Below are 22,252 nucleotides of genomic sequence, written 5' to 3'. Positions count from 1 at the left end.
GCCGACTCATGCTCTCTCACAGTCTCGCTTGCTGGATGCGCCGACGACACGCTGCCCAGACAGTGACGAGGTGCCCGAAATGAGGCAATTGGCTCGCGGCGCTCCCCTTGATCGAGTTTAGGAATCGAGCGACGAAAACGCGGGTACTCTATGGATCTCACAAAGCTTGTTACCTTCTTCACAAAATATTTAGATTGGTTTACCCTCTAATGGTAATTGCCGCCAATACTGCAATTGCAGAATGACCCATCGCAGCATTAATTAAGAAGTGTGTTAACAGATTTGAGTTCATTGACCTACAGATCGCGACGGTTATCCTCCCATCATCCTGGTAAAATATTCATTTAAATCTTCGCATTAAAAAAAAAAAAAAAAAATATATATATATATATATATATATATATATATATATATATATATATATATATATATATATATATATATGAATAAAAACGAACACGCATATAGTTGATTAAAGATGAGAAAATATATCGGATTCAATATTATTATTTTTTTATATTCGTTTAACTTGGTATTAAGCTCAATACGATAACACTGCACAACTCTGCTTGATGTCCCTCTACCTGGAACGTCAATTTAAAATGACCAACTTTATACGTTGCTTGGCATTGAAATGCAGCTCGGTGTTCAAAATCACATAACGTAGGTGCATAAAAAAAAATTCGTTTAATATCAACATAGAAAAAAAAGAAAAGAAATATCCGAGGACGTATTTCCACTTTGTGGTTTTATTCAACGCGTCTTCTATGGCTGTCGGAACTGGTTGTCGCCTTTTTGTGCAAATTACCGGCGAGCAAAAAGATCCGTTTTCGAGATCGTCATGTAGGGGCCTCTTTCACTGATCTCGATCCACGCTTGGAATAGGGCCTTTCTTCAGCGCACGGGGGTCAAACTGGCCAAAAACAAAAATTGTAGTGACCCCCGTAACGTATTCGAGACACGGCGCTCCAGGAGAGGAACCGTCCTGCAAGAAAGTTTTTTCCTGTTTCCCCTTTCGAGTTCCGTGCGAATTCGAGTGGCCCCGAGTGAACGATAAAATCGCGCTCATATTTTATTCACGCGACGAGTTTTCTGGCCGTTCGCGCCGTAAGCCATAAACACCTTAATAAAATGCGTCGGTCGGCCGCGTCGCTTGCTTTCCAACCGTCGCGGAAAGGACTGGAAAATATCACAATGCACAATCTCCGGGCAATGTTCGCCAACGCGAAGGAGAGCATGAACATACTAAAACTAGGGCCCCTTAACTAAAACAAGTGTACTCTGCGAGCCCCCAACGGGGGGCTCGCAGAAACAGCAGCAGCTAGCGCGCATCCCCTTCCCCACACCTCCCTCAAAAAAAGAAAAAAAATTATATATATATATATATATATATATATATATATATATATATATATATATATATATATATAGTTTTGGTATCGGTGAACTGGGCGATTAGCAGGGAACAGAACGTGGGTGCGAGCCCAGAGCCTCTCCCGAGTCTCATCGGAGTTTTCGTGTCAAATCCCCCACACAGTTAGCGAGAGAAAAGAGCGCGGTACGCTTTGTGGTCGCTAGATCGCGGCACTTCGTAGTACGGAACTTGGTTCTCGAGCAATCCGCCATGTTGTGGAAGCTACGCCAAGGGTGCCGACAACCGAAAACAGTTGACGGACGCTCCTCTGCTGTCCTGTGCTCCGAAGAACGCTTTGATTAATCGTACCCTGGGCGAAAGAGAGAGGGAGAGGGTGAGAAGAAAAGAACAAAATGAAGACGGCTTCGAGGGAAAGGAAGAGAGGGCGAGGGGGCGCCGCTGTCGCCGCAGCAGCGCCGCGCTGCGGACGGCGCAGTCGAGGCTGCGATCGTCCGCTTTGCCGTGCTGCCCGGTTCTCGACAGAGTGCGGCGCCGCGCTACGGTTCCGCGGCCGCTTTGCTGCCCGGAGGTGAAGCGAGGGAATTCAGCGGTCGGTTCGTCCCGAACTCGAGGCCAGAGACCCAGAACAGGCTGCTCAAATCAGCGGAGTCATCGCGACGCGCGAAGCTACGCTGGAAGCGGCCAATTGGAGAGGGTGAGTTTGAAGCAGCGTTTTTCTGTATTATTTTTTCCCCCTCTCCGTTTTCTGGATTCGCACTGCATGACCTGTCATTTGGAACACGGCAACGGAAGACCGCAGTTGGCGTTTGACAATCGTGCAAGGTGTGGTGGAATCGTTCGAACCAGCCTCCGTCATCTATTGTCCGTCCCCTCTTCTTTGAGCGGTAATGAGGACTCCCCTACACAGAACGAGCACCCTCTCAGTATGGTCAGTGTCTGCGTGCGAGGTGCCGACGACCGCGGTTTTAAAAACGTTCGTACGTCCTGTCTAGATCTTAGTCATGGCCTCTCCTGGCACTGGCGAGGCTACGAATGACGCAGCAGTGTGTGATTCGAAACTTTTCGAAATGAATTTGACGGCGTGTCTAGTTGGAACAGAGTAAATGACTCGGGATGTTCTTCCTTTTTCGAAGTTGTGGGATAGCGTAGCCCGGCCCTTGAAATGTGTCATGACTCATGAGTAGCGGAATAACGGGCTTGTGGGCTGGAAGGCACCAACGACTGCGTAGAAATGTAATAAATAAATAAATAAAAAATTACATGGTCAAAGAACAAATTGAAAACCTGGCGTTATTTGTGTCCTCCGTATTCTGTAATCATATAGATACGGTGCACGTCACTGTTAGCGCAAACGCAACATTGGCGATTTATTTTTTAAAATTTTATTTCGAAAAAGCAGTATTTCGCACAAAAAAAGAAGATTGATCTTGGGTTTTATGGTGTATTATCGTTTTTGAGTTTTTATTTTTTATATATAAAAAGTATAAGTGCCAGATATGATCGCGAAATTAGTCAAATGCGCATTTGAAGACCTCCCGGCAAACCAGAACAGCATAAATTTGAGCCATTTTTCTCTGCGTGGTTCTTCAAATTGTGACGTCGGTCGCCATTCCATTTACAGGTAGACCTATAGCCGTCTCTCTCTCTCTCTCTCTCTCTCCATTACAGTCTTCTATAGATTCAATTTCTCATTGCAAATTATTAACAAAATATCATTTTTCCTGCCGCGAAAGTGTACCGCTACACTTCTATGGGCACATTCGAACGCGTTTTTAATGTAATTTGGGGGCGTCTTCGCAATTTGCGCACACAAATTTTTGTTTTAAATATTCTCATCTGACAACCAAATCGGGCTTGCAATACAATATGTAGAATGCAACTATCTAGGTTTAATTAGGATGTATATTTTATGAGAGAAAAAAAAAAGGAAAATGTAAGAACCTTTGTTTACCTCCTTGAAAACGTTGTTTGTTTTATGATGTTTAATTATTTTTAAATACACAAGGACTTGCACATATTATTTTTGTTCTTCGATGCACTCGGAGGTTTAAGAGGAGCGAATTAGTTTATTTTACTATAGGCTCTTTTAAGTGTGTTTCCATGCCCCATGTGTCCGCAAGAATTTTTTTTTTGTGCATGTGCATTGCATTTAGAACAAAAAATAAGCTACATAAAATATCACGCCAAGTTTATAAAGAGGACATAAAACACTTTAGAGTGTGGAAATTTTATTTAGTTATTATAAATAATAGAAAAAATCAACACTAGAAACAGCGCTGATCCACGCTAACTTCAACATAATTTAGCACTGAAGAAGCGCTGTGCTAGTGCTGTATCAGTAGTATAGCGTAAAGTGAGCACTGCATCAGCAAGGTGAGCACTTAACAAAGTTGATTACTATACTCCGTTCACCCTTAAAGGGATTGTCCGGTCAAATTTTGTAATCGAGAAAACAATCGAATATCATTGCTATTGCCTCGAGAAGCATCGTACATGCAATATCCCAATTTTATATGCCCCTCTGCGTGAGTAATTGAATTTATACTGCTCCAATCGCATTCTAGCGTAAACGCTGCTTTCGTTGGCAACACTGAAGCTCTGACGTCACAAAACACAAAGCGAGCATTTTTGTCTCGTTGTTTGTCTGCGACTGAACGCCTCAGCGTGCTTCGTTTTTGTTGTTGTGCTCGACTTGTTTCGTGGTTGGGTGATATCTTCGTTGCGCGGTTGGGTGCCACAACCACTGGGCAGCACATGCGAGCCAAGACATGACGTTCCACACTTTTCCGCGAGACGTGCAGTGACGAGCAAAGTGGATCGTCGTCGTGCGTAGGGACTGGGTTCCCGTCCAGATCGAGATCCTGCTTATGCAGCAATCATCTCACAGAAGAAAGCTACGAGCTGAGCTCTCAGCGGACAGAAGGCTTGTAAGCTGAGGTGTGATGCTGTGCCAACGATATTAAACTACGTCCACCCACTCCTCGCCCAAATCGGATCAGTCAATTTAGGTCTGTTCGATTCGCCTGAACTGGCTGAACTAGTTCGGCAGTGCAGGAACTGGTGCATTCAATTGAACCGGAAGTTGCACGACCGCTGCACTGGCGCGTTCGATTCATCCCAGTTCTGAACGAGTTCAGACCCAGTTCCTCAAAATCTTGCACCGGCTCCGGACTCGGTTTAGCGTCCGTGCAGAAGCAGACGACAAGAGCAGACGGCGATAGCAGAACTCCTCGTCCGTCTCTGCTCGCGGTGCCATTTTTCGCAGCGCTTGCTCAAGTGTCTGCGATGTTTAACAATAACGCCGATACGGAGGTTGCATTTCCTCTCATTTATGATAATAACGTACCCGCGGTGGAGGGTAGGAATTTGCTTGATTATGATATTCTAAAAGCGTTTTAGGCACCTGCTCGCGTAGGTTTGGCTCCCTGTAGTGAGTGTTGAAATATTGGCTCACGTAAATTGTTTCGTTTTGACGCTATGTGGGGATCCACAGTGTTGATATTCTTACCTACAGACACGGGAAAGGTATTGCCCTTTTGATAGTCTCCGCCTTCAGTTGCTCTTGGATGCATATTGACGACTCCGATACATTGCAGAGGTCTGGGATTTAGTGCGTTGGCACTCGCCTGTTCCCGTAGCTGAGCATAATACTGCATGCTTTGTCCGCTGGTATCTGTGGACGTCCACTAACGGGCCTGGGAAAAACACCGAGAATCGGCATTTTTTTGCCGATTCTCGCTTCAACTTGACGCCAAAGTTACGGTCGATAATTGTCTTGGCCAAGACGCTATCGTCAGGCCTTCGTTTTCGAGGTGACCGGTATACCGACCGCGCGCTGCCGCCAGTGACTCCCGACGCAAAATCATCCTGATGCCGGGAACCCATCGTCGAAATGCAAAGATTCCCTATGAGGGGCATTGGCCACTACCTTTTTGACTTGTAACCTACTATAGTTCAGAACTTCCTGGCCGAATCGAACAGACCTTGATTATGCAGCGAAACCGAAATCAAGCGCTTGGCCATCTCAAAATGATACCAGAAGTTGTATTTAGCACGCGTGCAGCCCGATATCTGTTTGACCCGCGTGTGAAAATGGAGCGTAGCTACGATTCACCAAGCTCGTACAAGGTAAGTGACGACATGCATTGGAACGGTTCGCCGTTTTCCTTCGACCCGCGGACGTCGCCTCTGAGGGAATGACCCGCAGCCTCATCACCGATCCAGTGGATCCGCCGAAATGTGTACCCAGATGCCGCTTCGTGTAGCTAAGTGCCGCTTCAGAGGCGAAATCTGCATCCTTTGCTTTGCAAGCGCCCCTTGTTCGATCGGCGTCCGTCGCGGTTGTGTTTGCGCGAAACGGCATGCGTTTGCTCGAAGCTTATGGCTGTCTGCGAGTAATATCCTGCTAAAAAGTGTGACTTTTTTGTACGTGCTTGGGAACTGCATTAAAAGAACCGTATTTCAGTAAGGTACTGCCTAGGAGACTATATAATTTGAAACAAAATACAAGATATCCATCGACCAACGCTTGTTATCCCGACCAACCGACAAACCTTTGCGTTTTGTGACGTCACGCAGCACCTACGGATGTCAGCCATTGACACTGGCGAAATTCGGGGTGCAGTTTCGTACCTAGGATCATGAAAGGTTTAAATAATAACGGGAGATCTTATATCAAAATAAAAATGACGTTTGTCTATATGAAGGTTCCCTCAACGTAACGAGCGCAAGAACTTAAGTACTTCCGGTTTCGACCGGACAATCCCTTTAATTGTGCTGAGAGTAGACTCTCCGCCTTCAGCGCGAGCCTTCTGCCCGTGCTAACACAAGTGTGAACGCGCAGCCGGCGAGGTCGCACAGATGAGAAGCTTCTAGTCTCAGCTTAAAGGGAAACAGGCAGGGTATTTATGCTCGCCAAGGTTTTTATTTGTATACATGACATATGAGAGCCCAACTACCCAGAACAGAACTTGCGGCTCAAAAAAAATTTTTTTTTTTTCGCCTGAGCGTGACTCGGCTCGAGTCGCGCTCACTCTCTTCTCCGTGGTCACGTGCGGTTTCAATGCTTTAGACACAACCAACAAATATAATTCAAAGTCGTGGGTCATCGAAGACACACACTCAACATTAAAAATTGAAAAGAAATATGATACCCATTTTTTTGCGGCTTCTGAAAATCCGCAAATACGTTGATTGAAAAAGAAAAAGTTGCCCAGCCGCGTGGCTTCCGCCAACTCTCTCCGCGCCATTAGTCGACGCTCAAAATAGCGCTGACCTTGCTGATGGAACCCCGACTTTGCGGTATATTAGTGATACAGCGCTGCATCAGTACTAAGTTAGATTCAAATCAGCGCTGTCCCTATAGTGTTGACTTTAGCGATGTGTTGTATGTGTGAACCGGCCTTCAAGGCCGACCCACCGAATCGTCTTCTGCCGGGCAGAAAATCGGTTCCTAGTTTCCTTCTCTCCACCCCCTCTCCCACCTTTCTCTCCCCACGGGTGCAAATTTCTGAGCTACTCCCCGAAGAAAGGAGGGGGGTCTCCCCCTTTCTCCGATAGAAATGGGGGATCGAGGTTGAGTTTCCTCCTTTCTGGCTGCTTGTCGGCCTTTAAGTGAGCGCTTTCCACCACCATATAATAGTTTTAATGACAATCTTTAGGTTTTAGAAGACTGGAAAAATGATTGTTCGCGCTAACAGTGTTGCGCAGTGTAGCAAGTTGTTTTTACCGCACGCCTCCTTGACGTCTTGCAGACGTCTAATTTGTGCAGGAGACGCGTTGGGAGGCCTGCCGCATTAGAAAGGCCGTGTGATATGCTATGCAGTAGCTGCAACTTCCTCTTTGCCCGCAGTCGATGAATCATGCAATAGAAATTTTACCAGATCTTCACTCGCAGACAAACCAAGAACCATAAATCTATATATATATATATATATATTAACAGCGCAAAGGGCGAGGGACCAGACGAAGAAAACCACAGCGCTGTGTTTGTGTCTTTCTTCATCTGGTCCCTCGGTCTTTTGCGCTGTTTGAAAATTTCAAATATGTCATACCAACTCACCCAAGCTTCAAATTTACGAACCACATTTTACGACAGTCTCTGGAATGACCACTTCGATGTGCCAAAATATTACATAAACGTTCTTTTGGGTTATTTCCTCCCAACGACAATCACCATGTCAATCTGTTGACTTAGAATTCTTTTGAGTTACGCTATTCTCTTCTTAAACCTGAACTGAAACAAGAACAATATATATATATATATATATATATATATATATATATATATATATATATATATATCCTTCGCTTCACTCCCTCAAGGCGGCGACGCGGAGAAGACGCGAGGCCTTCCCTCTGCTTCTCGGAAAACCATGACGTCAACATTTCTGTCAAATGCGCCTCCTTTTATTGAACATTACGGTCATCCGTTCGAGATATCGCTGTATGAGTGATGTTTTGGTGTTTGTAGCATCCCGTTGCACGCTTTTACCGCGTGTTTTGTGGAATCAAAATTTCGATTCAGCATCCCTTGAAGGCTGGTTCACACACTTGCGACGTCAATCATTTTACGAGTTGCTAAGGCAACGGGGACCTAAATTGCTTTTACGGGTTGCTACGGTAACGGGGTTTTAAGCCCCTTTGTAAGCGGCTTAATACCCCGTTACCATAGCAACCCGTAAAAGGATTAACAACGCAAGCCGCACTCGGTCGAACTCGCGCAAATGTGTGAACCGCACCTAACCCTCTACAAAAAGAAAACTTTTTAAAATATTTTTCTAAGCGTTTACTTATCTAGTACTGTATGCTCGCGTCATAAATGGGTAAATTACTTACAAAATGTAATTTAATTACAATTACTTTGCTCCAGAAGTAATTTAACTACAGTTATTACTACGTGAAAAGTAATTCGCTACAGTTACACATTGCTTGGAAAAATAATGTAATTGCTTTGCAATTACTTATTTTTGAGAGCGACCCGACTTGGGTCATATAACATTAAATGAGTTGTTTAGAATGCAACGCATTTGTTCATTCCTTGCCCTAATGTTTGAGGAGGCTTAAGCATCGCTCTACGAATGTCACGTATTGTACTTTCCTTTTGTGAACTTTGTTAAAATAGTGAAAGACCTTGAAAGTTTGGGGTATGTAAGTCCTACGCTCTCATATTTTCAATAAATAATCATAAATTAGTTCATATACTCGAAGACGCCAGATAGCTAAAGTAAAATTGGGTTAACACGCTTTTGTTAACCAGGCAAATATAAATGCGACAAGTATATATAGTCACACTTGAATATTTTTATAGGGTCAGTATAAAATCTACAATCCACACGCGCTAATACGACCACTTTCACATACAATGTTTGATGTTATTGCAAATTATATGCATTGAGTTGAAATTATAATGGCTCAAAAAATGCATAAGAACCGAATCGAGGCTCCCGAATCAATGGTGACAATATTCACAGGTGCGAGGTCAGTCTCCAAAGTGCTTATGCAAATAATATCCGAAGTACAACCAACAGGAAATAAACTTGAAAACAACACTAAGAATCAAATATGAAACAACCAGTACCGAAAAAAAGACGTAAAAAACTGGCAAAAAAAAAAAAAAGTTCATAGACAATTAAAATTCCCAACCTTGGCTGAAAGCTGAAGCTCCATTTTCTTTTTTTCAGTATGTTGGCATGTTTACGCTATTATTTTCTGCTCGCACCCCAGACGGCGCCACGTGGTGCCGTTGAGATAGACTCCAAAGAGGATTAGCAAGGAGGGAAAGTACGCAGCCCAGCTGTCAACGTCTTTGAACGAAAACCTAAAATTGGGACCAATAAAAAGAAAACAGCATCTTAAACGCAGCTGAGTTTACTCACAGGAGGACGCCAATACGTATCCGTCCACACGAAAACAGGAAGATTGGAACGAAGGAAATAGACAGCCCCTAAGCCCGTAGTGTAGGCAACAAAACAACAAACCACGCGACACTATTTTTGTTATGCCCGTGTGTGAGTGCGTGTCTATGTGCGCGAGTGTGTCACCGAGCGCTGGGCCACTTGTGCGAGCGCCGAGGCTTTCAGAGAGGTTTCGTCGGCGCCCCAAACTCTTGGAAAAAGTAATTGTAATTGTGCCTGAAATTTTGCAATTATTGCTGTTAGGAAGTGCTTAAGTTACAATTACAATTCTCTTTAGCCGAATGTAATTCATTACAAATGACGAGAGAGTAATTAAATTACAGTAATTCCATTGCTGTAATTGAATTACTATCCAAGTATGGTTCGTGTTCACACGATTAACTCTCGCGTCACTTAATCGTGCCACATTTTTGTTTCTACGTGACCATTTCGTAAGACTGTATAACACGTCAAGGGTACTCTGGGCCCTTATCTCCCTCTCGAGAAAAGAAATCAAGAACAGAGAAAACATTTTTAATAAGGTGATGGAAGACGCATGGTTGAGTAAATCTGTTCGTCAATTTCGTAAGAAATATCTTTACGTAACCAGTTCTTTAAACGAAAGTGCGACGGATCCGGCGGATTTAGTACGGCGCGTGGGTGAATTTTTTTTTTATGCCGCCCACGTTTCTCATGCTGGATTCCCCAACAAGAGCCTTAACCCAAACTGCCGAGATTAAAACGGCCCATAAGAGGATTTTTCTTTTAGCGGTGCTGAGAAACTCGGATCGCAGTTACGCAATAACGAGCGCTCCAGGTAAAAAAATCACAAATGCATAATCTTTTTTTTTCCTTCCTTCAGCCAGGGTCGCGCTGCTTGTACCTCATGTCAAAAGACAGTTTGACTACATATTCGAACGCGAGTCTTTTTCTTTTTTTGAAGGCCCTATATTTTTTTTGCGCTGGAGAGGCTATGAATGACTCATAAATATTCGATTAGAACCTCGTCGAAGAGTGTTCGTCAACATTTTTATTCTAAAAGCAAAAAAAAAAAAAAAAAAAAACTAAATACCTTTGAATTACTTGACTCGGAGGTGTTCGGTTTTCTTATACGAAAGATGCCGCCGTAAAGCCCTACTAAAAAAAAATAAAAAAAATATGAAGAAAACAATATATAATATTTTAATGCGCAGTCATTTCGTGAGTCGCCTTCGAAACGGCACACACTGAACCCGCTACAACCGCCACTCACCGCGGCCAAATCCTTTGACAGGATCAGCGATCGTGAGCCCGTAATAGGCGCGGCGGGGAGCCTTTCGGGTGCCGATCAATAGGATTCCTCTCGGTCGGGACACAGGATAAGGCAAACCCCGCTGGTCAGGTCCTCCTTGGAGCGTCGAAGGGAGTGGAAGCTGCCCAAGGACGGGTACAAGCACCGTGGCTACGAGCAAAGACCGGAGACCGTTCGGCTTCTCTCGACTGCCGTGCTAATAGGGAGTATTGCGTTGATCGTTTCAATACCTCGGATAACAATATCCGATAACTATGTAGTGAGCACGCAAAGGCGTCAGCGGAGTATGGGTATCGTTATCGGAAGTAGCGGAACAATCTACTATAACTTGTTTTCACTTCGAGAAAAACAAAACAAAAACGGCACCTATACATATATATTTTAATTCTCTGAATAAACGGGGAAATTAGTAACGCTCCGCGGGAAGCCAGAATTTTTGTTTTGTTTTTTTACTACGGTTTTTGAGATGAAGGCGAGTGTAGAGCTCCCCAGTTTCTTAAAAAAGAACGCTTTTTATCCATTCACACTTTTCACTTTCTGAGTCTTGGGTGTTTTGTCAGGCACTGCGGCGCAGCAACATTTGCCTGAATGGTGACGAGCCGCTGGCAAAGCGAGCGCGCCTCGTTCATTCGTTAATGTGTAATCATTGTTGTGACACGGGGAGCAATAGCGACCGTCCAGCTTTGCTATAAGTAGATGCCAAAACACGGCTTCACGCGGTGGTAATCCGGCGCCCGCTCATCAGGCGTGAAGGTCCTCTGCTTGGCGCTGATTTCGACGATATCGTCAGTGCCCCGGAAGGGAGTTGATGTACTACCTCTAATTTCATCGGGAGTGACTCGGTAGAGAATCTGTAGGGCGTTACGCAAATTACGGACGACCCCCCCCCCCCCCCCCCCCCCCCCCGCCGTATTTTCGGATGGAAGCTGATCGCCGCTGGTTAACGAACCAGGAAAGTTTATTGTGCCCTGGCGCGACGGCGGAGCTCATTTGTTTCGCGCCATAAACTCACAAAACAACACATAGTTATGATAAAAAAAGCAATATATAATATATATCTCACGCGCACGACGTGCCTGCATCATTATAAATCTTCCGCGTCGAATTATCGACGCCGTCGTATCAGTTTGCACGGTTAGTACCCCCGCGAGGTCGATCATCGACGTTGAAATTTTGTCTTGTTATGATGTTGCAGATGGTTCGATTATAAAACGCGATGAATAATTCACAAGGCTCGACGTATATCCCCTGTTACCCTTTTCCCAAAGACGACACGATCGAGCGAAGTAGTAAAGGTGCACGTCTATACGTCCTGCAAAATCGTTTCGTATACTTATGAAAGACGTCAGCCTAAGTCCATACGCAGCCGACACTACGAGCCAATGGGACCAATCAAGCAAAGTTAAAAGCGCAAGTTACTGGTCCTTTTTTTTTGTTTATGATTGGTTCAGCAATGATAGAACACGTACAGAAACACACGATGAACACAACACCATGATTGTGCGCTTTGGACGACGTTGTCTGATGAGTCCCATCAGCTCGTAGCGTCGTCTGCGACTGGATTAAGCTGAAACGAATGTACTATCGTGGACACTGTTAGCTATAACACGGCAGCGGCGACCGCCCCGTACCCCCAGCGCCCCATAGCAGGCGCCGTCCAGAACTCCGCGCATGCGCCGTGTGGCGTACTCGCTCTTCCCGCCTGCGAGCACACCCTCGCTTTGTCGTCTGCTAGGCACAGAGCAGACGACGCCACAGCGCTCGCCAATTTCCGCTGAACATGGTTCAGCGAACCACCGCGTATGAGGTGCCCACGGTTGATTCCCTGACTCCGCTGGCTAAGGATAATCATCGTATACTAAATGTAACATCACGGTAGATTAAAATTTTTTATGAGACAAACTTGCAGTTATCATTCGTTTCACTTTAGGTCTAAGTGCTGCGGACGCTACGAGACGATATGACCCACCAAGCAGCGACAAAAGCACTTTTTGCACTTTATTGGGTCCCCCGGGGATGCACTCCGTGACGTTGCACCTTTGCCGCTATTTGATTGGCTCTGTCGTTTTGAAGCGTACGCTGCGGTCGGACTTAAGGTGAAATGGAGTATAACTGTCGATTTCTATATCACACCTGCTGCGCTCATACTGGTTTGCGAACGCATATCGGTAAAAATGCTGTTTCTGACAAAGCAAAAAAAAAAAAAATCTTAAACAGGGGTTATGCCCTAATGACTCTGCAATCTGCCCCAATACAAATCGCCGGTTGAAAATGAGTGAGACCAGTTCGCTATAGCGAGGGTACCAGACGAGCAGCACTGTAGCATCGCCTGCTCTGCGCCTAGCAGACGGTAAAGCGAGGGTGTGCTCGCAAAAGGGAAGAGCGAGTCCGCCGCACGGCGCATGCGCGGAGTTTCGGACAGCGCCTGCTATGGGGCGCTGGGGGTACGGGACGGCCGCCGCTGCCGTGTTATAGCTAACAGTGTCCACGATAGTACACGAATGGAGGTGTGCAAGACTGCCTCAGGATGAGTAGCGCAAGGAAAATGGCAATGGTCTAAAACAATGCAGCGGACTAAAAGCGTTGGTGGTCACGAGATGTTACGGAAAAAACACTGCCATTTGCGTGACGCAGCTACAGAAGTTTCCGGAACGTGAATCATGTGTTATAGCCAAAGTTCTTCCATGGTGTTTTAAGCATATATATGGCTTCCGCGGCAGTGTTTTTTGTTTGCGAGCTCTTCGCGTCTCGCACTTTAGCCACCTCGCGCACATTCAGAATTTCTAGAAACAGCGCTGCAGACTGCCGCGAAGTTTGGACGCTTGACTCAAAGCCGCGGGACGAGCGATACGAACGTTTCGCGGAGATAAGCGCGCGATGGAGCGCCCGTCGCTACTGCATGCGAGCTACCGCGAGCGCGCGTCGGATAAGCCGTAGCCGACCATTAGTCCGTATTACTGCTCTCTTCTGGGGAAATAGGGTTCTAAAAACGAGCGTGATCGATCAACGGACTCCAGCCGCGTTGCTTCCCAAACCAAAATGTCGTGACCGCGAAGCGCGTTTGCATTTGGGCTCTCTATATTCGTTTGTACCCAAGAGCAGACGACGACACTGACCAATCGTCTGCCCTTTGGTTTTTGCAGGGCGTCTAGGTCCAAGGGTCGTTGCTCGTTTGCCTCGAGACGGGGCCGTGTAAACTTGGACTCTGGCGGGTCTCGAGATCTGTCCATAGAGGTTGCAGGCCAAGGCGAAGCTTCCGGACCGTAAAACCGTGGCGATATCGAACTCGAATCGTGGAAGAAAAACGTAGCTGGATGGGCGCTTTTGTTTCACTCGGGTGCAGTGACGATGGTCGTGATCGTGGCGCAATCCACACTGTCGAGTAAACTTGGCAGCCATTAGAAACGATGCGTATATTTATCTGGCTCTGCAATTGACGTCTGCGACGGCTACAGCGAAGAAACGCATGCAATCGATCCCTATGAGGCTTGGGGCTTTCGAAAGCTTGCTTGTACTACTAGGTAAATCGGTCATGTAGACGAGGGGCACTAAAGTGTATTTTCTGCGAGTCTTTCGATTTCTTTTGAATTATAGACACTGACCTAAAACCCTAGAGAAAATGAGTCTGCCGGGTTGTTCGAGAGCTAGTGACTCGTCAAAAATTGGAAATAGAGTGGCATAATATACTATGAAATGAATCTTCATCAAGTATAATAGAGGATGCTATAGATGCGGTCACGTACAGAGTGTCCAGCTCAAGAAACGCAGCGGGACTGTTAAGGAAATAAAAATATTTAGCGCGTACTCATTGCGCAAGCCACGGTCGAATAACTGTCCATCGATGTGCGGTAAAAAGCAACCGAAAGAACTTTAAAAAAAAAAAGTTATTTTAGCTTTTTTTGTTTTTGTTGTTTCTTGCATAGCGTCCGCGAGCAAGGTGGTTGAGCGTCATGACGACCAATTAAAACGCGACCTAAAAATATTGGCTTTAGCAAGCCAGATGCACTGCTCCAGATTTGAGAGCCAAGTGCCTTCCGAAGCGAAATGATGGAAACATTACGTCGACAAACCTGACGTGAGGCGAACACGCTATTTCTTTCAGCCAAATGGCTCATAAATTCTTACCTGTGTAGGGTACCTCTTAGTACTAAAATCATGGTAGCAATCACAACAGATGCAGGATTCTCAGAGTAGCGGAGCCGCTTTTACGGGAACCGACACATCTATTCAGCATCAAAACGCGCAAATGAACAAATCGAGCCGGATCGAGCAAAATAGTTGACGTGGGACGCTAGGCTTACGGCGATCCCGCGACGCTAGGCTTACGGCGATCCCGCGACGCAGACAAGCGCCCGCACAGTGCTTTTATTTGCTGCAAACTGCATCAGTTGAGGATATCTTCCGCTAAACACCTCGGTGAACGCGGAATGATTCACACTCCTAAAAACAGGCGAGCTCAACAAGCTACTTATACTGTGTCAAACTCTCTCCGCAAACGCCGGCAGCCATGTTCAGTATCGTTTGAAAACAAAATAATGAACCTATCTTAGTTTGTTTCGCAAACATAAAAAAAAGGTCGAACAAAAGACAACCACGGCACGGCGAAACAATTTTACAACGAACATTTAACGCGTCAATCATCTTTCCGCCAATGAGAGCCGAGAATTCGGAGAGCGTCTGCTTCTTGCGCGGGGGGTTGTGGTGACGTCAGAACGAAGCCGAGCTCTGATTGGCTTTGATTGGAAGGATAGTGGTGGGTAGACCCCAATGCTATAGATGCTAGGTGCCTTGAGGTCTACCCACTATATTTTTTTCAACCAGCCAATAAGAGCTCGGGGTTCTGACATCATCGCAACCACTGTTCAAGAGGCAGACGAACCTGCGCTCCGCCTAGGTGCTTAGCTAGCTAAGCACCTATGACGGGGCCTAGATCAAGACTAGCCCCGCCGAAAATGCGTGTAAGGGCGTAAATATTGGTAATTTTTTTTCGTAAACTTTTGTAGGCTTTCTCTTTTTCTTTTTTTTTCTTCTTCATTTCAGTGGTTTTATAAAGTTACTATTGCTGTTCCTCTGTTCCTTTGAGCAGAGCGGCCTGGCGTAGAATCGGCTTCAATTTCGCACTCGTTGGTGATCCACTGTCCTAAGTTCTTATTAAACGCGTCACACACTGTATTTGATATCTGCTACGTACAACGCTTGTTTCTCCCCTTTTTTTTTTGTCCTTTAACGGCTTTCGAAAGGTACGTGAGAAAGCCCCGCTGATATTATTTAACCATGCGCCTTTTCTAGGCTCGCCCCAACAATCCACGACCTAATTTAGCTAATGCGAGATAAAATTGCCGCAATGCTTTCGGCATGCGGTGCCCGGTGACGGCGCCATCAGCGTCGTGCGTGTCCAGCCTGTGTCGTAGCCTCTACGACGCACTCGTGTACTACGCACGTACACGCTGAGTATTCTTTTATTTAACACGCAAAAAGCAACATTGGGCCCCGGGTTTACTATTCTATATTTAGGCAGAACGGAAATTGCTGGGGGTTTCAGCTCGTCCGAAAAATTAAGACGTCCCATGTATAGTGACGGGAAGCCACTTTTTTTTAGAAGGTTTAAAATGTTGATTAAAACGATAATGGCCGTATTTCGAGTCAAATTTCGGGGTTTCACGCGCCAAACCAGTGACGGGCATCTGGTACGCCCCAGAGGAGATTAATTTCGATCTCATGGGATCTTTTGACGTTTCACGGCGCCTTCTCCGCAAGATTGCGGGCACCTCGGCCGGGATTCGAACCCGCCACCTGGGGATCCGTAGGCCGGCACTTTGCCTCGGAGCCACCGGTGCGGTTAGGCCGTGTTTCGGCTGTATCCTTACTTATGTTGCGTGATTATGTATAGAATAGAATGTGCTTCCCTTAACGCGCCCTATCGTTAAAATACTGGCTCCTCTTGGACTAAAACACACGCACACATACACTTGCACAAAAGTCACCTCGGTGGTTCCGAGACAAAGCGCCGGCCCGGATCCCCAGGTGGCGGGTTCGAATCCCGGACGAGCCTCGAGCTGTCCACAATATGACGGAGATTTCGAGAAAATCGAAATAGTGCCCTCTGTTGGCAGTTGTGGAATCCCTGCACAATGGCGGACTAAGATCGCAACGGCACGGCACACTGCACACTTCATTCGTTTGGTTAAACTAAAAAGCAAGACTCGCCCTCAAAAAAAAAAAAAAAAGAAAAAAAAAAGAAAAAAAAAAAACGCAGTGGTGGTGCATTTTCGACACTGTTTGATTGGCTCGTCGACTCCTTGCGTTGACCGCGCTCCGACGTTCGCTATCGCATGGAATGACTTGCACGTTCCACGCTGGCAGTTGTTCCGTCATTGTGCAGTGGTTCTGACCTTCTAAATAATCGGCACGTGACTTTCGAAAGGGGTCTATTCACCGCATAACGGAGCTGTCTGATGTGGTTGAAATGAATCCTCAGTCCTCCGCTGGGGCGTGCCAGATTTCCTATATATTACCTATATACGTTGGTTGAGAGTATACAATGGTGAAACTTTTTCCGGCTTTCCGCGTTTGGCAAGCCTGAATCACCGGGAAAGTATTTCGCGCGACCCGGGTCGGAGCAACACAACGCCTAAGCAACAAAGCCTTGGTGCTGAATTTCCGGCGCCGCCCAAAGAAGGCCAACGGGGACCACGAGTCTTGCCTTCAGCGTTGGGCTGCGACTCGTGTTCTGTCGGCGAGAACACGAGTCCTCTAGCCGAACGCTCAAGCAACGCTCGTGCCCCGCGTTCCCCTCCTTCGGGGGACGCTGAAAATCCCAACACTGGGCCTCTTGTTATGTGTACTCCGCTTCACACCAAGTCCGAGCGCAGCCGACGATCCTCGGGAGCCAATCAGGCAGCGGCAAAAAATGCATTGTCACGGCGCTCCTCGTTTTCGCGCATTGACAATCGCCGACTCATCCTATCCGGCGCAGTATAAAGCGCCGCGATTGGTATAGCCGGATGACGCTTTTATCGAACCCTGGACCTACATGCACAAGTATACGCTCTTTCTTATCTCCGATTCTGTCCCCGAAAGCTGCGGTCGACAGCTGCACCAGGCTGCACACGCGGTACTTCACACGTCCTTTCTCTGTACGGACACCGGAAGCAGCCGATGTTGGCACAAGCGGATGTACATCACTTTCCTCGTTTCCGTAGTGTCGGGAAGTGGAAAACGTAAATATCGCATCGGATGGAGAGTGGACACTCCGTTTCGATGGGGCGCAACAGACGCCACGAGGTATCGGAGCCAATCCAATGACGTGTGTCACGTGGCCTTGCAGCGGCGCGCGAGGCGCCTGGTCGCGTGGTTTCGTTCCCGAAGCTGTATTGGCTGGGATGGCTCGGAGCACCAGCAGTGGTCCGTCGGAAGGTGAAACGGATCTGTATAAGTTACCTCTAAACTAGAGTTCCTGTATAGCTACCTACGGTAGCAGAGTTGCGCATTCAGCCTCGGCGCGTGGCCGTAGCGCCGGCTTTCCCGCACGAGCTGGATGCTTTGCTCCTCACGTGACTAAATTTGGCGAATAGCGGCGCCGCGCGCGCCGCCTAGCATCGAAAATAGGAGAGGAGGAAAAGGAGGCGGAAGGCAGGGAAACATACGCCGGGGCAAGAGAAACGTCGGCGGAGCGACCGTAAAGGTGGCTTTCTTGCACGCCAACGGATGCTTTGCTCCTCACGTGATGGATCTCGGCGAATAGCGGCGTGGCGGCGCGGGGAAAACAAATGCGCAACTCTGGCTCCCGTAGGGAGCCTATACAGGAACTCTACTCTAAACAGCACGGAGGCTCCCTCTAGCCGCTGGCGTCTTCCCTTCGTAAACGCTCTCAGAAAAAGAAGAAAAACACCGAGTATTTTATTTGTAGATTGGTTAGATATACCGGATATTTGACTAAGGAACAAGCTTTTTGGGGTTGGTTTACCGCCAATGAGAGAGCCCAACACGTCAATGAAACTATTTCACTTTTTTTTCTTTGATATTTACCGGAACTCGGAATATTAAACAATAAACGCCCCCAACGCCATGAAATTGTTTTAAAAACCTCGCAGTCGCGCGTTTCTTCCCTTCGGATTGTGCACGAATCGTGGAGCTTGGCTCGAGCGCAAGGGTGCGGCACCAAACCATGACATACTCCGAGGGGTTCCTCGAAGACATTAGCATCTCGAGGAACTTCAGCGCGGCGCTGCGCGTCCATACACCCGCGACCGCTTTCCTATCGAGAGCTTGGATAGGCGACGAAGTTTGCGGCAAATCAAATGGGTCGACCGCCGCGCGAACGGCCTCGGGATATGCAACGGACGTCCAGAGTCGCGCGCACCGACAGCACATCGATCCCAAACCCGCAGAGTCCGTATCGAGCGAAATCGACCCCTCGGTTTCTAGGCACTGTCTTTCTGAGACGAATTGGATCGCTTTGCATCACCTTCCCCACCCCCTCACCCCCATTCTCCTTCACCGTAATGGGGTCTGATCCGTTAGGACTTCCGCCCAGGGTATACTGCATTCTTTCGCCTTTGGGCCCCTTGGGTTCTTTGGTGTCGCCACGCCGTACCGAGAAGTCGTTCGGATCCAAGGAAGTTGGGATTAGAAGGGGAATTGGAGGAGTTTGGTATTGAATCATCGTTCTTCTCAATAAAACGGGGTGCCGTTCTCGCGAAATCGAAGGCGCTCGATTGACAGATCACGGGGACATCAGTTGTGCTTGGTGTAATGCCGGTAGTATAGTATATTGCTGCCGGAATTTGCCTGTGTGATCTCCAGGGATCATCGTAAGGCGATTTGTAGATGCTCACGCATCGTAGAGAAGAGACGGTGTTTGCAGGCAGACAGGACGACAGAATGGTCCGCGGACATGCCTCAAGATGTTCGAAACATGTTTGTTTCATACATATGCTTCGGATATGTCTCCGGGCAGTTTAGGCGTGACCAATGGACTGCTGTGCGGGGAAAACCTCCGACAGCGTCGGCAGATTGTCTGTTGTACGGTGTACTGGCAGTGGGACCGGGTGTTGGTTGGTGCGTGCATCTTCTCGGTTGCCAATGCGACGAGTGGTGGTGTTGTACACAAGTTGTGTGTGCAAGGAGGCTATCGATGGCACAGGCGCGAGGGTGCGACTCCGCAGAATGCCTTCTGTGAATAGCTTGCTGTAGGGTTGTGCACACGCACCGTGGATTCCAGAATGCCACACGAAGAAGGAAACGTAAATTAGAGTGACAATTGTTTTGCTCAAATCGGTAGTTTTCTTTTTAATTTTTTGAATGCGCAAAATAAGAAAAAAAAAAAAAAAAAAAAAAAACAGGAACAGAGTAAGTGCCTATCTGTTCTTGCAATTAGCACAGCTGATCGGATAGCCAATGTTCTGGGCGGACGACGATAATATCAGGCGACACGAATATCAAAAGGCGTGTCGTAAGAGAAGCTATATATACAGCCTTGCGTTTCTTGCTTGGTCAATTCACAATATTTTTTTTAGGGGAATTTGCGATAGTGCTTTTGTTTTGAGCCAAGTTTTAGTGGCCATGGCGGCCACTAGAAGAAGATGCAAAATTAGTTAATTAGTTAGATAATTAACGAAGAAATTTATATTAAACTTCTTTTACATTTTTATGGCATAGTGTATTCGGAGAACTGACCCTCGACCTCGTTTACGGTGAAATTTTGATTAAAACTGCGTAGTGGGCGCTACAAAGCGAGAAGCTCTAGCTTGCGCCACTTAGCCTAGAAAGCACATGGATTTTTCCTCTCCTGCCCATCTAGCGCCAGTGACGTCGATCGCTCTGCCCTTCGCCGGCTCCGCAAGCGAAGCCATCAGCCATAACGCCGCTATACAAGGGTGGCATTTCTCGCCATGTAGTTTTAATCAAAATTGCACGGCATGGTTGAACCGCATTGAGGTCGAACGTCACTGCCCTAAGGTATACATTATGCCTCCAAAAATGAAGAATTAAAAAGTTAATCGGAACTTTTTAGTTAATTAGATAACTAATTAAGTCGTTTCACCTCTTTTCTAGCGTCCCCGATGGCCAGCAACCTGGCACCAGGGCTGAAAGAACCCTAACGCAAGTTACTTATTGTTTATTTTAATTCTGGGCAGACTAAAAAAAATCACAAACACTCTCTATTGTTCTCTTCAAATCCCGACCACGTATGCGCCCGAAAGCGGTCCAGACGTGACTTCCGGCCCCGCGGGTCCCTTGGGAACCCGTGGAAGCGTCTCCTCGGCGTGCTTCCCCGTCTGGTGTTTGTGCCGCAATGTTTGCGAGTTACGTCGCCCAAAGGGCGTCCCCAAGGAGCGGACCTTAGCAGGACGCCGCAGAGCGCAGAGCTGCAGCCGACTGGCCGACGTAGGACTTCCGGCAGCGGATCTGATATTAGCCACTGTATATACTGACGCCTGCGCGCTTGGCTGCTCGCTTGGATCCAGAGTCGAGAAGAGGCTCGCCGACCCGAGTGCAGCGCGTATACGCTCTCGCACGCTCGCTTTCCACTCCGTCTGAATCGCAACGGAAAGTTGTCCCTGAGTGCAGGAAAACAGCGTAATTACCACGACAGCGTCACGTGATGAGATTGATCAGAAACACACAAAGACAAACCCACGTAGCAATGTAGTCTGGGTAGAGAAATGTAAGATGGTGGAAGAAAAATGTGAGATTGCGTGGGTAGAAAGATGGGAGATGAAATCTGCATCTGAAATTGGACACGAACAAACGTCAGGTCTTAATCAGGTCTGACGTTCTTTGTTTTTATTCGTTAACTGAACGTTTGTTCCAGTCCAATTTCGGAGCCAATGCGAATCCGGCCATCGGTGCTGCGACGTACGCGGGACCGCAGAACGCTCACCGCCTGTGCGAACGGCCTCTGCGATAGAGCTCCCGAGCAACCTCAAACCGTGCCTATTTCGACACTGCCCTGGCCATCACGGTTTGTAAAGGGCTCGATGTCTTTGTATGCTTTTTGTGTTTCTTACTACACAAACGTTGCGTCGTCGTTAGAGTGTACTATTCATATTCTTCTCGGGGCAATTTACCCGGGCCCAACACGTCTGCGGGCCGTTCCCGGGCGGCAACCGACAACCCCGCTGCGATTCATCACCAAGTCGGCGGCAGAGCCCCGAGCTAGCGCCAGTCTATATCGAACGAGCCGCGTCTAAATATAGTGAAAACACGGAATCGCTATTGAAATGCCCGGCCTTGTTTTCGCGTTTCCGGCGGCCTCGCGCTTCGTCGACGCCGTCGCGCTGATGCATTTCTCGCGATGCCGTTTTTCTGCGGCGGAGTCTCTGCGTGAGACGCCTACGGTGCGGAGTCCGCGCTCCGTCGAACGCTGTTCCGCGAGGGACACCGTTAGGCGGAGTCCCAGCGGTAAGTGCCGAAGCCGGGGAGACATCGACGAGCGTCGTCACATGCCGCGGGCGGACAAAGGTCGAATTTGTGGGAGCGAATCGTGCGTCCGGAAACAGGCGCATTTGGCCGGTTGTATCCGCATGCGTCTTTCTGGCAGGTTTCGGCGTGCTATACCGTAGACCGCCCAGTAACGTTTATTTAAAAGTTAAAATTCTACGCGATGCGGACTGTCTACAGGTGCGGACTTGATTTGTTTTTCGAGATCGTTCATTATGACAAGGATTTTATGAGTGACTGATTATG

General features: G+C 47.3%; 1 protein-coding gene across 4 annotated transcripts in view; it reads left to right on the top strand.

Moving 5' to 3' along the window:
• The first annotated feature begins 1,801 nt into the window (after positions 1–1,801).
• Positions 1,802–22,252, top strand: part of LOC8053303 (ubiquitin-conjugating enzyme E2Q-like protein 1) — a 68,984-nt gene continuing 48,533 nt past the window's right edge. Inside the window, exons 1-2 of one of the 4 annotated variants that reach the window (XR_006076764.1) lie at positions 1,802–2,069; positions 20,618–20,665. The gene's annotated coding sequence lies outside the window, so the exon portion shown is untranslated. The remainder of the gene's footprint in view (positions 2,070–20,617; positions 20,666–22,252) is intronic. The other 3 variants (XM_040499589.2, XR_003917044.4, XM_029970075.4) reach the window with 3 other exon arrangements.

Source organism: Ixodes scapularis, unplaced genomic scaffold (assembly GCF_016920785.2).
Source record: "Ixodes scapularis isolate PalLabHiFi unplaced genomic scaffold, ASM1692078v2 PGA_scaffold9__187_contigs__length_104089568, whole genome shotgun sequence".
Lineage (NCBI taxonomy): Eukaryota > Metazoa > Arthropoda > Arachnida > Ixodida > Ixodidae > Ixodes > Ixodes scapularis.
This window is presented reverse-complemented; position numbering and strand designations above follow the sequence as displayed.